The 24,659-nt window shown below is 35.4% G+C and overlaps 1 protein-coding gene and 1 non-coding gene across 3 annotated transcripts in view; both read right to left on the bottom strand.

Annotated features, from left to right (window-relative positions):
* Nucleotides 1–24,659, bottom strand: part of TAFA1 (TAFA chemokine like family member 1) — a 516,560-nt gene that overhangs the window by 332,327 nt on the left and 159,574 nt on the right. The gene's annotated exons all lie outside the window — the stretch shown is intronic.
* LOC118529227 (U6 spliceosomal RNA) lies at nt 14,996–15,098 on the bottom strand. Its single transcript, XR_004914018.2, has one exon. It is a non-coding gene; the product is annotated as a U6 spliceosomal RNA (small nuclear RNA).

Genomic DNA, 24,659 nt, shown 5'->3' on the forward strand with positions numbered 1-24,659 from the left:
AAAAAAAGGGGGCAAAATATTAATCTGAAGGAATAATAACTGAAAACTTCTCTAACCTAGGGAAGGAAATGGATATCCAGATCCAGGAGGCCTAGAGAGCTCCCAATAAAATCAGCCTTAGGAGGTCCACACCAAGGCACATAATAATTAAAATGGCAAAAAGTAGTGATAAAGAATTTTAAAACCAGCAAGAGAAAAGAAAACAAGGGAAACCCCATAAGGCTCTCAGCTGATCTTTTAGCAGCAACTTTGCAGGCCAGAAGAGAGTGGCATAATATATTCAAAGTGCTGAGAGGAAAACAAACAAACCTGCAGCCAAGAATACTCTACCCATCAAGGCTATCATTCAGAATAGAAGTAGAGATAAAAAGATTTTCAAAAGTTTTTCAGACCAACAGAAGTTAAAGGAGTTCATCACCGTTAAACCAGCCTTACAAAAAATGTTCAAGAAAATTCTTTATGTGAAGAGAAAAGTCCATAAGCCAGACTAAGAACATTAGGAAAGGAAAAAAAGGGGGCACCTGGATGGAGCCATCAGTTAAGCTACTGACTCTTGGTTTTGGCTCAGGTAGTGATCTCGTATTCACGATCTCAAGGTTGTGAGATGGAGCCCCGCATCAGGCTCTAGGCTCAGCACAGAGTTTCTGTCTCCCTCTGCCCCTCCCCTCTGCTGGCTCTGTCTCTCTCTCTCTCAAAATAATAAATAAATCTTTTTAAAAGAAGGAAAGGAAAACAAATTACAGCTACATACAAATATAATAAAAATGTTAATCACTTATAAAACCAGTACAGAGGTTAAAGCACAAAAGAAGTAAAACCAATTCTATCTATAAAAATCAGTCAAGGAATTCACAAAATAAAAGGATGTAAAATATGATATATACATAAAATGTGGGGAATGGGGAAGTAAAAATGTATTACTTTTACATAGGGCTCAAACTTAAGTGACCATCAACTTAATATAGACTGCTATATGCATATCAAGATGTTATACATGGAATCTAATGATAACCGTAAATCAAAAACCTGTAATAGATATGCAAAAAATAAAGAGAAAGGAATCCAAGCATATCACTAAAGAAAACAAACAAACCACAAGGGAAGAGAGCAAGAGAAGAAAGGAACAGAATAACTATAAAAACAACCATAAACAAATAACAAAATGGCAATAAGTACACACCTACCAGTTGTTATTTTTAATGTAAATGGACTAAATGCTCCAATCAAAACACATAGGGTGGCTGAATGATAAAAAAGCAAGACTCAACTATATGTTGCCTCCAAGGGACTCACATCAGTGCTAAAGACACATACAGACTGAAGGTGAAGTGATGGAAAAATATTTATGATGCAAATGGAAGGAAAAAGAAAGGTGGTGTAGCAATACTTTTGTCAGACAAAATAGACTTTAAAGCAAAGACTGTAGCAAAAAACAAAGAAGGACACTATCTAATGAAAAAGGCAACAAACCAACAAGAGGATGTAACAACTGCAGATATTTATGCACCCAAAATGGAAGCACCAAATCCATAAACCAACTATTAAGAGACATAAAGGAAGAAGAGGACAGTAATATAATAATAGTAGGGGACTTTACACACCCTACTTACATCCATGGATAGATCATCCAGACAGAAAATGAACAAGGAAACAGTGGTTTTGAATGACACATTGGAGCAGATGGACCTAACAGATATATTCAGAACATTCCGTCACAAAACAGCAAAATACACATTCTTTTCAAGTGTACATAGAACATTCTCTAGAATAGATAACATATTAGGATACAAAACAAGTCTTGATAAATTAAAAAAAAAATGAAATCATATCAAATATTTCTTCTGACTACATTATAAAACTAGAAATTCAATCACCAGAAAAAAATCTGGAAAGAACACAAATACATGGGAGCCAAATAACATGCTACTAAATGATGGATTGATCAATCAAGAAATCATGGAAACAAATGTAAATGAAAATACAACAGTCCAAAATCTTTGGAATGCAGCAAAAGCAGTTCTAAAAGGCAAGATTATAGCAAAACAGGCCTACCTCAAGAAGAAAAATCTTAAATAAAACCTAACCTTATATGCAAAGAAGCTAGAAAAAGAAGAACAAACAAAGCCCAAACCAGAAGTAAGGAAATAAAGTTTATGGCAGAAAGAAAAGAAATAGAGACTAAAAAATAACAGATCAATGAAGCCAAGAGCTGGTTCTTTGAGAGATCAATAAAACTGATAAGCCTTTAACCAAACTCATATAAAAGAAGATAACTCAAAATCAGAAGTGAAGAAGGGGAAGTAAAAACCAACACCACAGAAATTACAAAGGATTATGAGAATATTATAAAAAATTATATGCTAATGAATTGGACAACCTAGAAGAAATGAATAAATTCCTAGAAACATATAACCTTACCAAACTAAATCAGGAAGAAATAGAAAATTTGAACAGACTGATTACTAACAATGACACTGAATAAAATAACTCTCAGTAAATAAAACTCCAGGACTAGATGGCTTCCTAGGTGAATTCTACCAAATATTTCAAGAAGAGTTAATACCTATTCAACTATTCCAAATAATAGAAGAGGAAGGAAGGCATTCAAATTCATTCTACAAGGCCAGCATTACCCTGATACCAAAACCAGAAAAAGACACTGTGAAAAAGAGAACTACAGTTCAATATCTCTGATGAACATAGATGTAAAAATCCTCAAGAAAATATTAGCAAGGCAAGAGGCGCCTGCGTGCCTCAGTCATTAAGCATCTGCCTTCGGCTCAGGTCCTGATCCCAGGGTCCTGGGATTGAGCCCCACATTGGGCTCCCGGTTCAGCAGGAAGCCTACTTCTCCCTCTCCCACTCCTCCTGCTTGTGTTCCCTCTCCAGCTGTGTCTCTCTCTGTCAAATAAATAAAATTAAAAAAATATATATTAGCAAGACAAACCCAACAATATGTTAAAAAATCATTTACCACAGTCAAACAGGATTTATTCCAGGAATGGAGAGGTGGTTCAATATTCACAAATCTATCAACGTGATGCATCACATTAACAAGAGAAAGGAAAAAAGCTATATGATCATTTCAGGAGATTAAAAAAAATAATTTGACTAAGTACATTCATTCATGATAAAAACTCTCAACAAAAGTGTTAGAGAGAACATACCTCAACATAATATAGGCCACAGATGAAAAACCCACAGCTAATGTAATACTTAATGGCAAAAAACAGAGCTTTTCCTCTAAGATCAAGTACAAGACAAGGATGTCCACTCTCACTGCTTTTATTCAACATAGTACTGGAAGTCCTAGCCATAGCAATCACACAAGAAATAAAAGGCATAAAAGTTGGTAAAGAAGAAGTAAAACTTCCACTATTTACAGATGACATAATACTATAAAAAAAACAAACCCTTGGGGCACCTGGCTGGCTCAATCAGCAGAGCATGCAACTCTTGATCTTGGGGTTGTGAGTTTGAGCCCCAAGCTGGGAATAGAGTTTACTTTCAAAAAAAAAAAAAAAAAAAATATATATATATATATAAACAAAAACCTTGAAGACTACCAAAAAATCTACTAGAACTGATAAATGAATTTAGTAAAATCATAGGACACAAAGTGGATATAGAGAAATCCTTTGCATTTCTATACAGCAATAATTAAGTAGCAAAAGAAAAATTAGGAAACAATCCCATTTACAATTGCACCAAAAATAATAAGATACCAGGAATAAACTTAACCAAGGAGGAGAAAGATCTGTATTCTCAAATCTATAAAACGTTGAAAGAAATTGAAGATGATGCAAACAAATGGAAAAATACTCCTTGCTCAGGGATTGGAAGAACTGATATTGTTAAAATGTCCATGCTACCAAAAACAAGCTACAAATTTAATGCAATATTTCTTTCCAAACACCAACATTTTTCACAGAACTAGAACAAATAATCCTAAAATTTCTATGGAACCACAAAAGATCACAGTCAAAGTAATCTTAAGAAGAACAAAGCTGGAGGTATCACAATCCCAGATTTCAAAACATACTACAAAACTGTAATAATCAAAACAGTATGGTACTGATACAAAAATGGACACGTACGTCAATGGAACAGAATAGAGTCCAGAAAAGTACGTACATTCTTATTGTCAATTAAGAAGTAAAGATATAGAATAGGAAAAAGACAATCTCTTCAACAAATTGTGTTGGAAAAACTGGGTTGTTTCATCCAAAACGTGACATTGGACCATTTTCTTATACCATACACAAAAATAAACTCAAAATGGATTAAATGTGAGACCTGAAATCATATAATTCCTAGAAGAAAACATAGGCAGTGATCTCTTTGACATCAGCCATAGAAACATTTTTTTAGATATGTCTCCTTTGGCAAGGGAAAAAAGAGCAAAATTGAACTATTAGGACTACACTGAAATAAAAAGATTTTACACTGTGAAGAAAACCACCAAAAAACCCAAAAAGGCAACCTACTGAATGAGAGAAGGTATTAGTAAATGATACATCCTATAAAGGGTTGATATCCAAAATATATGAAAAACTTAAAGAAAACACCAAAAAAATAACTAATCTGATTAAAAATCAATAACATTTTTCCAAAGACATAGAGATGGCCAAAAGACACTGAAAAGATGCTCATCATCACTTATCATCAGGGAAATGCAAATTAAAACTACAATATCACATTACACTACAATGGCTAAAATAAGAAACATGAGAAACAACAGGTGTTGGCAAGGATATGAAGAAAAAGGAACCCTCTTACACTGATGGTGGGAATGCAACCTGGTGCAGCCACTGTGGAAAACAGTATGGAGGTTACGAAAAAATTAAAAATAGAATTACCATATGAACCAGTAATTCCACTACTGGATATTTACCCAAAGAAAACAAAAACACTCATTCAATAAAACCCATACACCCTTATGTTTGTTGTAGCATTATTTATAATAGCCAAGATATGGAAGCAACTCAAGTGTCTATCAACAGATGAAAGGATAAAGATGTGGTACATAAACACACACACACACACACATAATGTAATATTGGCCATAAAAATGAATGAAATCTTGCCATTTGTAACAATGTGGATGGACCTAGAGAGTATAATGCTAAGTGAAGTAAGTCAGTCAGAGAAGACAAATACCATATGATTTCACTCATATGTGGCATTTAAGAAACAAATGAACAAACAAGCATGAGACAAAAAGTCTCGCTTTTTAAAAATTTTTTTATTGTTATGTTAATCACCATACAGTGCCGTATGACCTCACTGATATGAGGAATTCTTAATCTCAGGAAACAAACTGAGGGTTGCTGGAGTGGGGGGGTGGGGTGGGAGGGATGGGGTGGCTGGGTGATAGACACTGGGGAGGGTATGTGCTCTGGTAAGCGCTGTGAATTGTGCAAGACTGTTGAATCACAGATCTGTACTTCTGAAACAAATAATGCAATATATGTTAAGAAAAAAAAAGAAGAAGATAGCAGGAGGGGAAGAATGAAGGGGGGAAAATCGGAGGGAGACGAACCATGAGAGACGCTGGACTCTGAAAAACAAACTGAGGGTTCTAGAGGGGAGGGGGGGTGGGAGGATGGGTTAGCCTGGTGATGGGTATTAAAGAGGGCACGTTCTGCATGGAGCACTGGGTGTTATACACAAACAAGAATCATGGAACACTACATCAAAAACTAATGATGTACCAAAATCTATAAAGAACTTCTTAAATTCAACACCCAAAGAACAAATGATCCAATCAAGAAATGGGCAGAAGACATGAACAGACATTTTTCTAAAGAAGACATCCAAATGGCCAACAGACACATGAAAAAGTGCTCAACATCGCTTGGCATCAGGGAAATCCAAATCAAAACCTCAATGAGATATCACCTCACACCAGTCAGAATGGCTAAAATTAACAAGTCCGGAAATGACAGATGTTGGCAGGGATGCGAAGAGAGGGGAACCCTCCTACACTGTTGGTGGGAATGCAAGCTGGTGCAGCCACTCTGGAAAACAGTATGGAGGTTCCTCAAAAAGTTGAAAATAGAGCTACCATATGATCCAGCAATTGCACTACTGAGTATTTACCCCAAAGATATAAATGTAGGGATCCGAAGGGGTAGGTGCACCCCGATGTTTATAGCAGCAATGTCCACAATAGCCAAACTGTGGGAAGAGCCAAGATGTCCATCGACAGATGAATGGATAAAGAAGATGTCTATATATATATATATATATATATATATATAGACACACACACAATGGAATATTATGCAGCCATTAAAAGGAATGAGATCTTGCCATTTGCAACGATGTGGATGGAACTGGAGGGTGTTATGCTGAGCGAAATAAGTCAATCAGAGAAAAAAACAGTCTCTTAAACACAGAGAATGGTGGTTGCCAGAGGAGAAGTGGGTGGCAGGATTGGTGAAATACATAAAGGAGATTAAGACTGTGGCATTTTCAGATATGGCATTTTGACTTATATTGATGAGCAGTGAGAAATGTACAGAATTGTTGAATCATTATATTGTATACCTGAAACTAATATAACCCTGCATGTTAACTATACTTGAATAAATCAATAATATAGCAACACACAGCCTAATTGGAATTGTATGCACTCAAAGTTTGTGGCATCTCAGTTTATAGTCTACCTTCAGGCACAATGTAATTTTGTTGGGGAGGGGAGAATGGAGGGGTTTCATGGAAAATATTTAAAAGACAGAGGACTGTATTTAAATAGGAATTCCTATATAGAGTCTTTAGAGTAATACAGCTTAAAAACACTTTCAAAACATTTAGTCTGGGGAGTTTTAAACGTTTTAGTCAAGCAAAACTTCGTACAGTATATAAAACAGATAAAATCAGATTTGCTCTGGTTGAGGTCCCATCAGTACCATAAAATTCACACTTTTAATTTTAAAATTCAGTAGTATTTAGTATATTTCACAGAGTTGTACAAACATCACTGCTACCTAATTCTAGAACACATCACTACCTCAATGAAAAGTCCCATAAAAATTAGCGTAGCTGTCACCCCTTATTCTTACCTACCTCCAGGCCCTGGAAACTACTTATCTATTTTCTGTCTCTATGGATTTGCCTATTCTAGACATTTCATCAAATTGAATCATATTATATGGAATTTTTGACTGGTTATGTTCATTTAACATAATGTTTTCAAGGTTTATGCATGTTCAAGCATGTGGCAGCACTCTATCCCTTTTTATGGCCAAATAATATTCCTTTTTATGTATAAACCACGTTATATTTATACATTCAGCAGCTGATGGACATTTGAGCTGTTTCTACTTTTGGCCATTACGAGTAATGGTACCATAAACAGTTGTGTACTAGATTTGGAGTGGATGTGTTTTTGGTTCTCTTGGGTATTAACTAGGAGTGGAATTGCTGGGTCACATGGTAACATTATGTGTAACATTTCAGAGGGCAGTCCAAGATGGTAGCATAGGAAGACCTGAACTCACTTCCTCCCACAAACACACCTAATTTGAACCTACATATTGAGCTATTCCCCCCTGAAGAACAACGAGGGCTATTTCAATAGCTTCTGCACAACAAATGATAGAGGGTCCACATAGTGAAGGTTGGAACAGAGGAAGATATGGTAATAAGAACTCTATCCCCAATGCAACAACCTGCAATAGGGAGGGATATCACAGAGGAGCCTGCATGTACTTACCCACCTTGGGGGATGGGGAAAAAGGCAGTTTAAAAGGCAACAAGACTATAAATGAGGGAAATCTATTTATTAACCCTAGAGCATCTGCCAGAGACCAGTAAACTGTTGGAACTCTCTTTGGGGTCAGAGGCACTGATGAGCACGATTTTTTACATCCCCCTCAGCTGTCCCTCCAAAGTGGCCTGGTGTGGTACACCCTGGGGCCCCCTCATTCATGTCTATACCAGCACCAGTTGTCTCACTGGGACAGCCACAGAACACACACTTCAGGAATCCCCGGCTCATGCCCACTCTAGGCCTGGCCATCCTGCAAAGGCAGCCCTGGTATGGCCATCCCAAGACCTCCTGGGGCCAGTGCCCACTATAGCTTCAGCCATCCAATTAAGGAAGCTCTGGCACAGTGTGCCTGATCCAGCCACCCACCAAGGCAACCCCAATGCAGTATGCCCAGAGACCCCACCAGCTTGTACCCATTTCAGCTTCAGCTGTCTTATAAAGCTGACCCCAGTGAAGTATGTTTCAGGTTCACCCAGCCCCTGTCCATTCCAGTTCCAGCTATCTTATGAGGGTGGCTCCAACAAAGGGAGACCCAGGAACCCCAGACTGTGCCCACTTCAGCTCCAGTTGTCCTGCTAAGGTGGTGCTGGGATGGCTCACTTGGAACCCCTGGACAGCACCTGCATCAGCTCCAGTTGACCCACTAGGGTGGCCCCAATGCAATGCATCCTGGGATTTCCCCAGCCTACATCCATTCTAGCTCTAGCCAGCCCTTAAAACCTCTAGGAATACAGTTTACAGAGAAGATGTTCCTAAACAAGGCCTCTCCTTCAAGACTGGGAGAGGTAGCTCTTCCACTTAATTCAAAACAAAAACAAACACAGAAAGTCAAACAAAATGAGCAGAGGATTATGTTCTCCATGAAACAAGATAAAACCCCAGGGGTATGGGAAAACTAATGAAATGAAGATAAGAGTTCAAAGTAATGGTCATAAAGATGCTCATTGAACTTGGGAAAAGAATTAGAGGAACACAGTGAGAACTCCAACAAAGAGTTAGAAAATATAAAAATGAACCAACCAGAATACAGTAACTGAAATGAAAAAATACACTAGAGGGAATCAACAGCAGATTAGATGGCATAGAAAAATGGATCGGCAATCTGGAAGACAAAATAGTGGAAATCACTCAATCAGAACCACAAAAGGAACAAAAAGTGTTAAAACAGGATAGTTTAAGAAACCTCTGAGACAACATCTAGCATACTAACATTCACATTATAAGGGTTCTAGAAAGAAGAGAAAGGGGCAGAAAATTTATTTTAAGAAATAATAGCTGAAATATCCCTAACCTTGGGAAGGAAACAGTAATCCAGGTCCAGAAAGCACAGAGAATCTCAAATAAGATGAACCAAAGAGATCCATACCAAGATATAATAAAAATGGCACAAGTTAAATGAGAATCTGAAAGGCAGCAAGAGAAAAGCAGTTATACGCAAGGGAAAACCCGTAAGATTATCAGATGATTTTTCAGAAAAACTTTGTAGATTAGAAGAGACTGGAAGGATATATTTAAAGTGCTAAAAGGGAAAAACTTATAACCAAGATTATTTTACACAGAAAGATTATCATTCAGAACTGAAGGACAGATAAAGAGTTTCTCAGGCAAAAACTAAAGGAGCTCATCGCCACTAAATAGGCATGACAAGAAATGTTAAAAGGTCTTCTTGAAGCAAAGAAGAAAAGGCCAAAACTAGAAATAAGAAAATATACAAAAGAAAAAAAATCTCACTACTAAAGGTAAATATACAGCAAATACAGTGAATTAGCCACTTAAAAAGCTGGTATGAAGGTTAAAAGACAAAAATAGTAAAATCAACTATACCTACATTAAGTAATTTAGGGATACACAAAATAAAAAGATGCAAAATATGACACCAGTAACAGAGGTGTGTGTGTGTGTGTGTGTGTAAACAGTAAAAATGTAGTGCTTTTAGAATGTATTTGAAGTTGTGACTATAAGCTTAAAACAGACTGCTATATATATATAAGTCAATATATATGAACCTCATGGTAACCACAAACCAAAAATCTACACTAGATACAAAAAAAATAAAGAGAAAGGAACTCAAATATAACAAAAGAAAATCATCAAACCACACAGGAAGAGATCAAGAGAAGAAAGGAGTAGAGAACTTCAAAAACAACCAGAAAACAAGTAACAAAATGGCAATAAGTACATACCTATTAATAGTTACTTTAAATGTAAAAGAAAAAAAATGCTCTACTCAAAAGTTTGGCTGAATGGATAAAAAACCAAACAAGACCCAACTATATACTGTGTGCTGTTTATTAAGAAAATATTAAGAGACATTAATGAAAAAAATTTACAGTAAGACAATGATACTAGTGGATTTTAATACCCCACTTAACATCGGTGGATAGATTATCCAGACAGAAAAATCAATAAGAAAACACTGGCCTTTACACATTAGACCAGATGGACTTGATATGTACAAAACATTTCATTCCCAAACTGCAGAATACACATTTCTTTCAAGTACACATGGAACTTTCTCCAGGATAGATCACATGTTAGGCTACAAAACAAGTTTCAATAAACTCAAGAAGACTGAGATCTTATCAAGCATCTTTTCCAAACACAACAGTATGAAAGTAGACATTAATTACAAGAAGAAAACTGGAAAAAAATTGTAAATGCATGGAGATGAAACAACATGCTACTAAACAACCAATGGGTGAATGAATAAATCAAAGTGTAAATCACAAAATACCTTGAGACAAATAAAAATGAAAACACAACTTTCCAAAATCTGTGGGGTGCAGCACTCTGAAAACTATAAGACTTTGATGAAAGAAATTAAAGACAACACAAATGGAAAAATATACCATGCTCATGAACTGGAAGAATATTTGAAAAATGTAGATACTACTTAAAGCAACCTATAGATTCAATGCAATTCTTACCAAAATACCAGTGACATATTTACCAAACCCAGAACAAATAATTATAAAATTTGTATGGAACCAATGAATCATAGAACACTACATCAAAAACTAATGATGTACTATATGGTGACTAACATAATTTAATAAAGTTATTTAAAAAATAAAAAAATAAAATTTTTATGGAACCACAAAAGCCCCCAAATAAGCCAAAGTAATCTTGAGAAAAAGAACAAAGGTGGAGGCATTATGCCTCTTGATTTCAAACTATACTACAAAGCTAAAATAATCAAAACAGTATAGTACTGATACGAAAACAAACACATAGATCAAAGGAATAGAAAGCCCAGAAATAAACACACTAGACAGCTACATGCAAAAGAATGAAACTGGACCACTATCTTATACCATATACAAAAATAAATTCAAAAGGGATTAAAGACTTGAATATAAGACCTGAAACCATAAAGCTCCTTAAAGAAAACATAGGTCATAAGCTCTTTGATATTAGCCTTAGCAATATTTTTTGGACCTTTCTTTAGGCAAGGGCAACAAAAGCTTATATAAACAAATGGTATTACATCTAACTAAAAAATACTGCACAGCAAAGGAAACTATCAACAAAACAAAAAAGCAACATACTGAATGGGAAAAGATTTACAAATCATACATCTAGTAAGAGGTTAATGTCCAAAATACATAAAGAAGTTACACAACAATATCAAAACACAAACAACCCGATTAAAATGTGACAGAGGACTTGAATACACATTTTTCCAAAGACATGCAAATGGCCAACACGTATGTGAGAACATGCTCAACATTACTAATCATCAAGGAAATGCAAATCAAAGCTACAATGTGATATTAGCTGATACCCATTAGATAGTCTATTATCAAAAAGACAAAAAATAATGTGTTGGGGACAATATAGAGAAAAGGGAATTCTTATCCACTGTTGGTGGGAATGCAAATTGGTGTAGGGACTATGGAAAAAAAATAGGTTCTTGAAAGAATTAAAACTACAACTACAATATGATTCAGCAATTCCAATTGTGGTTTTTCTATCCAAATAAAACAAAAATATTAATTTAAAGAGATATATGCACCCCTATGTTCATTACAGCATTATTTATGATAGCCAAAATATGGAAACAACTTAAGTGTCCCTCAATAGATGAATGGATAAAGAAGATGTGGTATACAAATATACAAGGGACTATTACTCAGCCATAAAAAATGCAATCTTGCTATATGCAACAACATGGATGAACCTAGAGAGTATTATCTTAAGTGAAATAAGTCAGAACAAAAATAATACCATATGATTTCAGTTACATGTGGAATCTAAAAACAAAAATAAACTATACAGAAAGAGACTCATAGGTACAAGATACAAACTTAATGACCAGAGTGGGGAGGGGCTGAGGAGGTGGGCACAGTAGGTTAAGAAAATTAAGAGGTACAAACTTAGAGTTATAAAATAAATAAGTCATGGGGATGTTAATGAATATAGGGAATATGGTCAGTAATATTGTCATAACTTTGTATGGTGACAGATGGTAATTAGACTTATCGTGGTAATATAAAAATACTGAATTATTTTGATATACATCTGAAACTAATATGATATTGTATGCCAATAATACTTCAATAACAGTATTTTTTCCCAAGGAATTGCTGAACAATTGTACTAAGTGTCCACATCATTTTAAAATTCAACCAGCAATGTATAGGTGTTTAAGGATTCCTGTTTCTCCATAACCTTTCCAATTCTTGTTTTTCTTACTTTTTTTAAGATTTTATTTATTTGAGAGAGAGAGCAGACGGAGGAGCAGAGGGAGAGGGACAAGCAGACTCCATGCTGAGGGCAGAGCCTGACGTGGGGCTCAATCCCATGACCCTGAGATCATGACCTGAGCCGAAACCAAGAGTCTGACACTTAACCCACTAAGCTGCTCAAGCTCCCCATTGTTTTTTTGTTCTTTTTATTTTAATCATATTAATGGGTATGAAATGGTGTTTCATTATAATCATTTCTCTTTCTTGAATTACTATTTTGAACATCTTTTTATGTGCTTATTTTCCATTTGTAAGTCTTCTTTGGTGAAATGTTTATTCAAATTCTTTGCCCATTTTAAAATTTCTTTTTATTGTTGAGTTATGAGTTTTTTTTATATATTCTAGACACTAGACATTTATCAAGTATGCAATTTGAAAATACTTTAATACACTCTGGATTTGTATTTTCATTTCTTAATGGTGCCCCTTGAAACACAAGTTTAGATAATAATAAGTAACATTGATAAAATCAAATTCAACTTTTCTTTCATTGTTTCCGCTTTTTGTGTCATATCTACTAAACTATTGCTTGATAAAAGATCACAAAGATTTACTCCCATTTTCTTAAAACTGTTTTATAGTCTTAGCTATTGTATTTAGTTCTGTAGCCCATTATAAATTATTTTTTCATATGGTGTGAGGTAGAGGTCCAACGTCATTCTTTTGCACGAAGCTATCCAGATGTTGAATCGACAGTTGTTTCCCTCACTGAACTGGGTTTACACACCTGTCAAAATCAATTAACTGTAATGTAAGAGTTATTTCTGGATTCTCATTACTATTGCACACACACACACAAACAGGATATATATAATGTATATAGCATAAGGATGAAAATTATATCTGTTATATATATAATAATTTCCATCCTCATGCCAGAAACACATGATCCTGTGTTGGCTATTCTGGGTTCTTTGCATTTCCATATGAATTTTAGGATCAGCTTTTCAAAATGTAAAAAATGTAGCTGGAATTTTGACAGATTATAATGACTCTGTAGATCAATTTGGAAAGTATTTTTGGCTTTACATTAACTCAATTATGGCCATATGATCTTTTAAATTAACTTTGACATTTAACTTTTTTCAACAATGTTCTGTGATTTTCAGTGTACAAGTCTTGCACTTCTTTTAAGTTTATTCCTAAGTATTCTATTATTTTGGTTCCTAATGTAATTTAATTGCTTTCTTAATTTTGAGAGTTCATTGCTAGTATATAAAAATACAATAGACTTTTTTTTTAGACTTTTTATGTTGATCTTGTATTCTGGAATTTTGCCAAACACACTTACTTGTTTTAACAATATTTTATTAGTTCTTATAGATTTTTAGTGTATTCCATAGGATTTTCTATATCAAGATCATGGCATCAGCAAATAGAGATAGTTTTACTTCTTCCTGCCCTATCTGGATACATGTACTTCCTTTCCTTGTGTAATTTCCCTGGCTAGAACCTCCAAAACAATTGTTGAATAGAAGTGATGAGAAAATAGCCTTCTCTAATTCCTGATCTTAGAGAAGAAAGCATTCAGTCTTTGACCATTAAGTGTGCTATTAGCTGTGGGATTTTTGCAGACATACTTTATTAGGTTTAGAAAGTTGCTTTATGTTCCTAGTTTGCTGACCGGTTTTAGAAAGGGTATTGACATTTGTCAAATGTTTTTTCTGCATCTACTGAGATGATCATGTGACATTGTCCTTTAGTCTATTAATATAGTATATTTCATATGTTAAATCAACCTTGCATCTTAGGGAAACATTCTACTTTGGATGGAGTATAATTCTTTCCATATATTTCTGGATTCTGCTTACTAGTATTTTGTATGAAGATATGTCTATATTCATAAAAGATATTGAGATTTGTGTGGTTTTGGCATCAGAATGCTACTGGACTCCTATAATGATCTGGGAAGCATTATCTTCTCTTTTATTTTTTAGAAGGTTTTGTGAACCACTGGTATTATTATTAGTATTTTTTTTTAAGATTTAGTAGATCACCAGTGAAACCGTCTAGTCCTGAGCTTTTCTTTTGGGAAATTGATTACTAATTTAAAATGTTTACTTGTTATAAGTATATTCACATTTCATATTTCTTCAGTTTTAGTAGTTTGTGTCTTAGGGATTTTTTCATTTTATGTAAGTTATCTAATTTATTTACATACAATTATTCATATTATTTTCTCATTATTCTTTTCATTTATGTAGTATCATTAGTGATATCCCCTCCCTCTTTGATTCCTGATTGTAGTAATTTGAGATGTGAGTCTTCTCCCCTTCTCTTGGTTACTCTAGGTAAAGTTTTGTCAATTTTGTTGATTTTTCAAAAAATAAAGTTTTGTTGATTTTCTCCCATGTTTTTCAATTATCCACTTCATTTATTTCTACTATAATCAATCTTTCTTTCTTTCTTTTCTTTCTTTCTTTCTTTCTTCTACTTAATTTAGGTTTAACTTGCTCTTATGTATTTTTTTTTTAATATGGGATGCTTCACAAATTTGCATGGCATCCTTTTGCAGAGGTCAGCCTAATCTCTGTATCATTCTAATTTAGTATATGTACTGCCAAAGGAAGCACTATTTTTCTAGTTTCTTAAGTGGAAGATTAGGCTGTTGATTTTAAATCTTTCTTCTTTTTAAATTAAATAAATACCTATTGCTATAAATTTCCCTCTAAGCAACTGCTTTTGTAGCATTCTATGTTTTAGTATTTTATATTTTCATTTTTATTTATCACAATTTACTGTCTAACTTATCAGTGTTTTTTTTTACTTGACCTCTGACTACTTATGACTATGTTGTTTAATTTTCACATATTTGTGGATTTCCCAAATTTCCTCTGTTACTGATTTCTAATTTTATCACCTTATGGTTTGGAGAATAAACTTATGATTTTTGATCCTTTTAAATTTATCAAGGCTTGTTTTATGGACCTATATATGGTTTATCCTGGAGAATGTACCACATGTACTTGGGAAAAGAATGTACATTCTATTGTTGGTTGGAATGTTGTATAGATGCTTATTAAATCTAGTCAGTTTATAGCATATTTTAATTTTCCATTTCCTTATTGTTCTATCCATTATTAAAAGGGTGGTATTGAAGACTGAAGTCTATTATTATTGAATTATCTATTTCTTCCCTTGAGTACATCATCCTACTACTTTCTAGGCTTCATGATTTCTTTTTTCTTTAATTTATTTTACAGGGGTTGGGGGGAGAGGAGGAGTAGAGGGAATGAGAGAATCTCAAGCAGATTCCCAGCTGAGTGTGGAGCCCAATGAGGGGCTCAATCTCACATCCCTGAGATTATGACCTGAGCCAAAATCAAATGTCAGATGCTTAATTGACTGAGCTACCCAGGCACACCTAGGCTTCATGATTTCTGAGAAGGAATATTAATCAGTTTAAGAAGGCTTGTAGATGATGAGTTGTTTTTCTTTGCTGCTTTCAAGATTTATTCTTTCTTTTGATAATTTGACCACATGCGTAGGTGTGTGTCTCTGAGTTTATCCTCCTTGGAATTCTTTGAAGTGCTTTAATGTACTAATTGATGTTTTTTTAATCAAATTTAAAAATATTTAGGTCATTAGTTTTTCAAATTTTTTTTCTTTTTCTCCTTTTACTTGACTCATTTATCTGTATATTTGTGCATGTGCTGGGGTTCCCACAGATTGAGGCTCTGTTAATTTTTCTTCATTCTTTTTTAAACTGTTCGGACTGGATTATTTAAACTGACCTATATTCAAGTTTTGTTTGTTCTCTCTTCTGCCAGTTGATCCCCTCTAGTGAATTTCTTTTTTTTTTTTAGAGAGGGAGGGGGGTGGGGAAGAAGGAGAGAGAGAATCTTAAGCAATCGCCACACCTGGCGCGGAGCCCAATAAGGGGCTCTAACAACTCTGAGTTCATGACCTGAGTCAAAATCAAGGGTCAGACACTTAACCGACTGAACCACACAGGCACCCTCCTCTAGCGAATTTTAACTTCACTTTTTGTACTTTTCAACTGGAGATTTTCTATTTGTTTCTTTCTTTTACAATGTGTTTTTATTGACAATTCAGCAAAGCATTTTTCTCACACTTCTCACTAATTCTTTAGACATAATTTTTATTAAACACTTTTAATTTAGTTCATTAAGTGCTTTTAAAGCTTATTTACAGTCTTTGTCTACTAAGTCCAACATTTGTGCTTCCTCTGAGATAGTTTATATTGACTGGTTCTCTTCCAGGGTATGGGTTATACTTTCCTCTTTTTTATAACTTATCATTTTAAATATATAATCTGGCAACTCTGCAAATCATGTCCTTCCTGACCCCATATTACTTTCCTATCGCTACTGAAACAAATTACCACAAATTTATTGGTTTAAAACTATGCAAATTTATTATTTTCCAGCTTTGCAGGAAAATGGGTCCAAATGGGTCTCCCTAGGCTAAAACCAAGGTGTTGGCAGGACTACATTCTTTCTGGAGGCTCTGCGATAGAAAATGTTTTCTTTCTTTTATTTTCTTTTTTTCCACCTTTTAGACACTGCCTGCATTCTTTTACTCATAGCCCTATCACCTCTTCAAAGTCTTTAGTAGCTCTTTGAATCTTTTCCACATTTTATCCCTCTGACACTAACTCTTCTTCCTTCTTCTACCACATTCAAAGAACCTTTGAATTGGGACCACCTGGATAATCCAAGATAATCTCTTCAAAGCCAGCTGTTGGCTAATTTAACTCCTTGCCAGGTAACAACAGATTTCACAACTCCTGATGATGAGAACATCTACATCTTTGGGAAGGGGGCATTATTCTGTCTACCACACCTTCATAACATTTGCTATTGTTATTAGTGATGGGTTAATGAATTTCCTGGACTAGTTGTGTAAAGTCTGAATTTTGTGTGTGTGCATGTAGCCATTCACACCTCTCCTTGATTAACTTAGTTGTCAGCTAGTGACTGGATGTAGATTTCCTTAAATAACTTGAATCAGTAAGTCTCCCAGTCTTTGCGTCTGTGTGTGTCTTGGGACATGCCTTCAGTGTTTTGACATTTTATAACTCTGAATTAGCTTTCCCCTCTTGCTCTGTGCTGAGTCTTATTATGAGCCAGAGATTAAACAGAGTTTAGGGCCTTCTCAGTTTATTTCTGACATTAGTACAGCCCTGAGCATGTGTGATATCATCTGGGGCTTTGTTGGAGCATTTAAAATGGACCTCTCATTCCTCTGTTCTTCCTTTTAAGTTTTTTGGTCAGCCACTGTATCCCTGCCTCAGGATTAAATGACCGCAGCTGATTGTTTTGACAAATACTCTGGGGATAAGGCTGTTTTCACAGACAAATCTGCATTAGACTATGTAAAAGAAAGCCCTGAGAATTGGTTTTTTGAAGGAGCTACTGGACAAGAAAAATAATGAAAATACTCTGGGAATGGGGTTATTAAGAGAACCCAAACTGTTTTGCCCCATCCAGTGTCTGACAGACTTTTGGGTTTCACAAATACCATGGTTGGGAGGTTACTGGTTTCCACAGCTCTATGTATCTGGGCAGAGAAATGGGAATAAAGCAATTTAAGATGTCACAAAGCTTGCTTTTCTTACTGATATTCAGCTGCTTTCTTTGAGTAAGTGCTACTGGAATTGTTAAAAGCCTTTCATTTATTTCCAAATTTCTATAGAAGTTGATTTAGAGAATTTTTTCAATTGTCATTGGTTTTATGGAGAAGTAGATTTTTAGAGGTCCTTATTCCACCATTTTGGAAGAGCTCCCTGACAGGTCTTTCTTAACCTTCAAAATTTGCCATTTCTGCAACTAACATTCTTTCTCATTACCAGGATATCAAACCTTCTGACCAACCACTGAAGGTAGCCAGACTTCAATCTTTTGAGAATTTACCACAAGTATGAGTTGTTTTTCTCTACCTCACCACCACAAGCTATTCTTCTAAAGTCTGGTTAAAAACTAATTTCTCTCTTAAAAATCTTCACATAACCAATAGAATGAGATATATATTATGATCATTATGACATTTGGCCTTCATCCAATAATTTGAATCTTTCATGTCATGCTCTTGCCTTTGGTCATAAAATTTTGTATTTATTTTCTATTGTTGAGTAACAAATTACCCAAAAGTTAGTGGCTTAAAGCAGTGATTTTCATGTATTAGTCATAAAAAATCCTACCTATTAAACAGATGTTCAGGGCTATGTGATCAAGCAACAATTGCCATGTGATTTCTGTGGTAAAGAAAATTGGAACTGTTTTGGTTGGGTGATTCCAGCTTGGATTCTGTTATGTTGCAGTCAGCCACTGACTGGGTCTAAAAGACTGTCTTCCAAGGTGATTCAATTACAAAGCTAGTAGCTTTGTATTGGGTTTTATTCAGAGGCCTCAGTTCTACTCCAAATGGGCCAAGGGTTGTTTGAGCACAAATACTTGGAGACATGAATCATTTGAGAACATGACTGAGGCCCACTGCTATAATATCTATTTTACTTAAGACCCTACATAAGATGTAAAATGTTTAAAAATATGACCCTTCCCTTAAAGAAGTACAAATCTATTTATAGAGGAAAAGGTAGACATTCCAGTAACAATACTACTGCAAGTGATATGTTATAAATGAAAGATTATATACTCCGGGAATTGAGAATAGGTAGAGATTATATCCAATGTCCCCAACAGGGGATCTGGGCTGACAGGGATTCTTGGCTGTGACTGAGAAATTAGAACACAATTGTCCATTTATTAATCCCAATAAATACCTTCTCTGATATTAAGGAAAATGCTTATTTGAATTGCTTAGGTAAGAAGCAGATTTAGATTCCTTGAACTAAGTTTTTGTAAAAAGACTTTCAGCCTCATGGTAGCCAAATAACATCAAATATCAAATAATTTTTAGCTAAACCCTTGATACCAGAATTATTGACAATAATTATAATCTGCCACCAGGATTTGAAGAAAAACCAGTGTCTTCTGAATTTAATTCCTATACCGGAATAGAGATTAGCCAGATAGTCTATTCAAATTATTTTGGTTGGTTATAAATGCTAATAGCTAGCAAAGAAAGTCAATCAGTAATTAAAAAACTCCCAACAAACAAAAGTCCTGGACCAGGCGGCTTCACGGGCAAATTCTACCAAACATTTAAAAAAGACTTAGTACCTGTTCTTCTCAAACTACTCCAGAAAATAGAAAAGGAAGAAAAACTTCCAAATTCATTCTATGAGGCCAGCATTATCCTGATACCAAAACCAGATAAAAGGCACCACAAAAAAAGAGGACTACAGACAATACCTCTGATGAACATAGATGCAAAAATCCCCAACAAAATACTCACAACCCAACTCCAACAATACATTAAAAAAATCATTCACCACGATCAGGTAGGATTTATTCCTGGAATACAAGGGTGGTTCAATATTCACAAATCTATCAACATGATACATCATATCAATAAAAGGATAAAAACCATATGATCATTTCAATAGATGCAGAAAAAACATTTGACAAAGTAAAACATCCATTCATGATAAAATCCCTCAACAAAGTAGGTTTAGAGGGAACATACCTCAACATAATAAAGGCCATATAGGAAAAACACACAGCAAACATCATACTCAATGGGGAAAAACTGAGAGTTTGGCCCTTAAGCCCAGGAACAAGACAAGGATGTTTACTCTCACCAGTTTTATTCAACACAGTACTGGAAGTCCTAGCCACAGTAATCAGAAAACAAAACAAATAAAAGGCATCCAAATTGTTAAGGAAAAAGTAAGACTTACACCATTTGCAGATGACATGATACTATATATGGAAAACTTGAAATACTCCATTAAAAAAACTACTAAAACTGATAAATAAATTCAGTAAATTTATAGGATACAAAATCAATGTGCAGAAGTCTATTGCATTTCTATACACTAACGATGAAACAGCACAAAGAGAAATCAGGAAAATAATTTACATTACAATTGCACCCAAAATAATAAGATCCTTAGAAATATACCTGACCAAAGAGGTAGAAGACTATAAAACACTAATGAAAGAAATTGAAGATGACACAAAGACATGGAAGGACATTTCATGCTCATGGATTCAAAGAACAAATATTGTTAAAATGTCTATACTACCCAAAACAATTGACGGATTCAGTGCAATCCCTATCAAAATACCAACAGCATTTTTCACAGATCTAGAACAAACAATCCTAAAATTTGTATGGAACCACAAAAGACTCCAAATAGCCAAAGCAATTTGAAAAAGAAAGCAAATGGAAGCATCACAATTCCAGACTTCAAATTACACTACAAAGCTGTAGTAATAAAAACAGTACAATAATAGACACACAGATAAATGGAACAGAATAGAAAACCCAGAAATAAACCCACAATTATATGGTCAATTAACCTTCAACAAAGGAAGAAAGAATACGCAATGGGATAAAGACAGTCTCTTCACAAATGGTGTTGAGAAAACTGGACAGCTACATGCAAAAGAATGAAAGTGGACCACTTTCACCACACACAAAAATAAACTCAAGGTGGACTGAAGACCTAAATGTGAAACCTGAAACCATAAAAATCCTAAAGAGAACACAGGCAGTAATTACTCTGACATTGGCCCTAGCAACTTGTTTCTAGCTAGGTCTCCTAAGGCAAGGGAAATAAACCAAAAATAAATATTTGGGACTACATCAAAATAAAAAGCTTCTGCACAGTGAAGGAAACAATCAACAAAACTAAAAAGCAACCTACTGAATGGGAGGAAATATTTGCAAAGGACATATCCAATAAAGGGTTAGTATCCAAAATATATAAAGAATTTACACATCTCAATAGCCAAAAAAACAAATAATCCAATTAAAAAATGGGCAGAAGCCATGAACAGATATTTCTCCAAAGAAGACATCCAAATGGCCTACACATGAAAAGATGCTCAACATCACCTATCATCAGGGAAATGCAAGTCAAAATTATAATGAGATACCACCTCACACCTGTCAGAATGGCTAAAATCAAAAACACAAGAAACAACAACTTTGGGTGAGGATGTGGAGAAAAAGGAGCCCTCTGGCACTGTTGGTGGGAATGCAAACTGGTGCAGCAATTATAGAAAATAGTATTGAGGTTTCTCAAAAAGTTAAAAATAGAACAATCCTACAATCCACCAATTGTACTACTGGTTATTTACCCAAAGAATACACAAACACTCAAAGGGATGCATACACCCCTATGTTTGTAGTTGCTTTACAATAGCCAAGGTAAGGAAGCAGCCCAAGTGTCCATTGATAGAGGAATGAGAAAGAAGATGTGGTGTGTGTGTGTGTGTGTGTGTGTGTGTGTATATATATATATATATATATATATATATATATATACAAAATAGAATATTATTCACCATAAAGAAAGAATGAAATCCTGCCATTTGCAAGACACAGAGGGAACTAGAGAGTATAATGCTAAGCAATGTAAGTCAGTCAGAGATAGACAAATACCATATGATTTCATTCATATGTTGTGGAATTTAAGAAAGAAAACAAATGATCAATGAAATAAAAAGAAAGAGAGATAAACTGAGAAACAAACTCTTAACTATAGAGAACAAACTGATGGTTACCAAAGGGGAGGTGGGTGCAGGATGGGTTAAATAGATGAAGGGGATTAAGGAGTGCACTTGTTGTGAAAAGCACCAGGTGTTGTATGGAAGTGTTGAATCACTATATTGTACGCTCAAAACTAACGTAACACTGTATGTTAACTACACTGGAATTAAAATAAAAATAAATTAAAAAAATAACCTATGAGTCTTTCCAGAAATGTAAAGTTGTACAGTTTTTAACTACTTGCTTTGAAATTCGGCAAATATATAAATATACAACAGAGAGGTGCTGGGTGGCTTATTGAGTTGAGCTTCCAACTCTTGATTTTGGCTCAGGTCGTGATCTCAGTGGCCTGGAATTGAGCCCCTCACTGGGTTCCACACTCCTGCTTGAGGATTCTCTCTCTTCCTCTGCCCTTTCCCCTACTGGCACCCACATGCATTCTCCCTCTCTCTCTCGAACAAATAAATATTTTAAAAAATATATACACTGAGAATGAATATGTGGTTGACGACATTATCTGCTTGAACATTTTGGAACTTCAGTCAATGATTTGCTCTAACAATGTTAAGTCTACTCATAGGCACACACTTATTCATCGTATTTTGAGATTAAAGAACTATAGTTACAGTAAATGCAACCAAGCTGAAGGGAATAGAACCTAAAACAAGGTGTAGTGATTCCTATTCAACTAAACAAATCAAGCCTATTTTATTTTGTATTTGAAAAGAAATAAAACTGGGGGAAAATGAAAAGAAGTTTATTACAACCAATAAATAGACAATTTCTAAATTTATAATAGCCATCAATTTTCTCTAAAATTCAAAAATTTGCAGTCAAAACCTGGGTAACAGATAGAGGACTCTGTCCACTGACCAATGACACTGCAAGTGACCTTTAGCCCTACCTCCAACTTTGATTTTGCAGTTTTTTTTAGAAATATTTACATGGATTCTCCTTTGTTTTTAAGCTTTATCCAGGTAGTCATTTAGACTTCTGGAACTTTCATTAAGTATCTCAGCCTGTATTAGGTGTTCTTTGGTGCAGTGGTTCTCAAAATCTTGTGTGGTAAGAATTCTGAAGCACTGTTGTGAAAAAACACAGATTCCTGGGATCCTCCTTCAACAGAGGTTGATTGGGTGAGGCCCTCAAGTTTGCATTTTAACTCCCAGTAGCTGATTTTGAAGCAGTCATCTAAGACCACACTTTGAGAAGGAGAGCATTACTGTATGGGACTTATTATACTCTTAGAGCACAGAAGGAACATCCTACATTTTGATTCAGTAGACCCGAGTTCAAGTCCCAACCACAACACTAACTAGCGTGTGACCTTGAATGGTTCCCTTAAACATTCCTAGGACCCCGAGTGAATCATGGTGAAATTTGCTGTCTTGTGCTGGATAGTGTTGAAGACAAAACTGGTAGCATTAGTGAAAGCCTTTATAAACTGTAAAGACTCTGCAAAGGATATTAAGAATATTCTTCCTGCTGAGGCATCTGCCAGAAGTGGCTAGTTTACATCCTTGATCTTATTTATCATTCAGAAGATATTTATTGCATGTCTACTCTGCATAAGGCTTCGTGGCGGATGTACTTCCCCTGGCCTTTATAGAAGCCTATAACGGGATTTCAGAACTCACAAATGGGCAATTAAACCTCCAGCCTCTTCCTGAGAGTTCTGCCCTCCCTTTGATACACAGAACTTTCCTCTGATGATTAAATTGTCACCTCTGCATAAAAATGTCCCCTTCTCATCCTCTGGGGAGGGTGCTTTCTCCCGTTATGAGCTTCACAAGGGAAGAGTGTGGCAGGCTTTGCTGTATACTGCACATTGTTAATTTTTAATGTGGGAAGTTAGATTCTGCTGGCTTTCTTTATGTTACGGATTGTGCTGCTCGTCTCTCACACACTATGCAATGTATCTCTTCAGCTGTTCCAGAAAGGTGGCTTTTCCTTGGTACCAGTCTCAAGATGCCAAGTTGTTTAGTTACTATCTAAATAAGGACACACAGGATCTAACTCTGTTCATTATGAAGGACTGGTCTGACAAAACCTCAAAGGAATAGTAAGCCATGTGATTGGCTGACAGGTGAGGGAGAAAATGTACTAAGAGGAAGGGGAAAAAAAAAATACTCCCAACAATGGTGGGAGAGGTGGCTCCGGAAAGGAGGAACTCGGAAATGCAGACGGGTTCAAGATCCACTCTGCTTAAAAGTCTGTAGGCATCACTACAGATGCCTACAGATTTGTAGGATCTCCAAACCTTGTCCCTGGCAAGTAAGACCTTCACAGTCAAGTTCCAACCACTTTTCTAGTCTCTGAGCTTGGGTCACACTGAATTTCAGGGTCTGGAATGCATTATGGTCTCTCTCACCTGCCTTTGCTTGGACTTTCCCCTCCTCCATCTGGCATCACTGCTTTCCTTCTCTCCACCCTCCCACCTCCTACAAACAGTTTGAGGTCAGGCTGGACTTCTCTTGCTGCTGTAGACAGAATGAACCAGTGCCTCCTTAGTCCTCTGTGATCACTTTGCTATGCTAAGTGGCACTTGT

This window comes from Halichoerus grypus, chromosome 1, assembly GCF_964656455.1.
Source record: "Halichoerus grypus chromosome 1, mHalGry1.hap1.1, whole genome shotgun sequence".
Classification (NCBI taxonomy): domain Eukaryota; kingdom Metazoa; phylum Chordata; class Mammalia; order Carnivora; family Phocidae; genus Halichoerus; species Halichoerus grypus.